The sequence below is a fragment of the Galeopterus variegatus genome, unplaced genomic scaffold (genome assembly GCF_000696425.1).
Source record: "Galeopterus variegatus unplaced genomic scaffold, G_variegatus-3.0.2 Scaffold339, whole genome shotgun sequence".
Lineage (NCBI taxonomy): Eukaryota > Metazoa > Chordata > Mammalia > Dermoptera > Cynocephalidae > Galeopterus > Galeopterus variegatus.
In genome coordinates this window covers 683,886-685,851 of record NW_007726450.1, presented here as the reverse complement: position 1 = coordinate 685,851, position 1,966 = coordinate 683,886, and the positions used below count along the sequence as shown (strand labels likewise).

The 1,966-nt window shown below is 38.1% G+C and overlaps 1 protein-coding gene across 1 annotated transcript in view; it reads left to right on the top strand.

Moving 5' to 3' along the window:
- The window catches only part of CUBN (cubilin (intrinsic factor-cobalamin receptor)), a 121,979-nt gene that overhangs the window by 16,679 nt on the left and 103,334 nt on the right, over nt 1–1,966 (top strand). The window lies entirely within an intron of this gene.

The window sequence follows — 1,966 nt, the reverse complement described above, 5'->3', positions numbered from 1 at the left end:
GCCCCGGCACCGGATCGCCCCCCTCAGTGTTGCCCCCGTACCGGACCGGGGACCGGCAACAGGATCGCAACCCTCGGTGTTGCGCCCACACCTCACTCAGCCAGGGAGCGGGAACCGGTCTGTATGTGGGATCCGAACCCTCGGGCGGGAGCGCCGCCACACTTCCCAAGTGGCGCACTATCCAGTGCGCCACCAGGCCGGCCCTCCTTTGCCATTTTTAATTGAGTTATTTGTCTTTTTATTTTTAAGTTGCAAGAGTTAATTTATATTCAAGATGCTAGCATGGTTATGTGTTTTATTTCTCTTGGGTAAATATCTAGGAGTGAAATTTCTAGGCATTAATTGGATGTGTATCTAGTTTTATTTTTATAATTGCCAAATAATTATTCAAAGTGATTGTATCAGTATACAGTCCCACCAGAATATAAGTGACTTCCAATTGCTTTGCATACTTGCCAATATTTAGTCTTGTCAGTCTTGTTTATTTTAGCCATTCTGATGGGAGTGAAATTATGTTTTTTTTGTGTGTGACACTTCATTTGCATTGCTCTGATGACTAATTTTCTAGACTATTTTCCATATTCTCATTGGTTTTTCACTTATTTTCTTTTATGAATGTTTGTTCAAGTCTTTTGTCCATTTTTAATTTTGTTGTTTTTTCCCTATTAAGTCCCTTGTTAGATATATACTTTCAATTATCTCCCCTTCCCCTACCCCAGTCTAAGACATGCCCATTCATTTTCTTATTCATGTCTTTAATGAGGAAAAATTTTTATTTTTGATCAAGTAAAATTTATTGATTTTTTATCTTATGGTTAGTGCTTTTTACATTCTATCTTAGAAATACTCGCCTATTACAAAGTTGCAAAGCTATTCTTCTTTGTTTTGTTCTAGGAACTTTATGGTTCTAGCTTTTATGTTTACATCTATAAGAAATATTAAGTTAGTTTCTGTGTAGGAAAAGAAACAGGGGTTGAGGTTCTTTTATTTTTTTTCTCTCCAGAAGGATTTCTAATTATTGGGACACCATTTGTTAAAATGACTTTCTTTTCCTCATTGAATTGTCTTGGCACCTTTTATTATAGTGTATTGACTATATTTTCGTGGATCCTCTTCTGGGCTTTCTTTTCTATTCCATTCATCTATTTGTCTACCCTTAATACCACATTATCTTAATTAGCTCCAAGTTTTCAAGTATTAAGGCCAAATATTAAAAGCATTCATTTAGCATCTATGTGTTCCAGAATCTTTATATATGTTACTTATGACAATTATATGAGGTAGATATTATTTCCTATCCCCCACCCCATCACATCTCAGCTGCAGAATGTAAGACAAGTTGAATAGATCACATTTGAAAACTAGCCTGTGTTATTGCAAATCCCATAATTTTTCTAGTACACATGCCTTTGCATGGTACTTAAGCTCTACCGAAATTATCTCATCATACTGCTCCAGCTACATCTCTTAATGGTTCATTAAAGGTACTCAGTGTTTTAGCCAAACTGGGTATCCCACAGGATCTAAACATGTCTGACCCTTTTCTGCATTTTCCTTTGTTGACATTCTGTGCTCCTTAAGTCCAGCTTATATTTACATTTTCATCTCTAAAAATCTCACCATCAAGCTATTAGTGAGCTCCACAATCAGATGTGGTACCTCTGCTTTAAAATTCTTATACCACTTCACAGGTCTGATAGCACGCATGGTATTTTGCCTTGTTTATTTTTTCTGTATTCTTGCCTAATATTTTCCACTAGGAAAAAAATTCGTTGAAGGGAGTATATCAATTGTCTTTGTATCTCTTGAATAGTCATTTCAACAAATTTGAGTGAAAGAAATTTTTTTGAGGCAGCTAAGGGGTGTTGCGATCAAAGCTAAAGAAAAGGGCCGGCCCGGTGGCGCACTGGATAGTGCGCCGCTTGGGAGGTGCGGCGGCGCCCCCCCCCCCGGGGTCGGGTCCCCC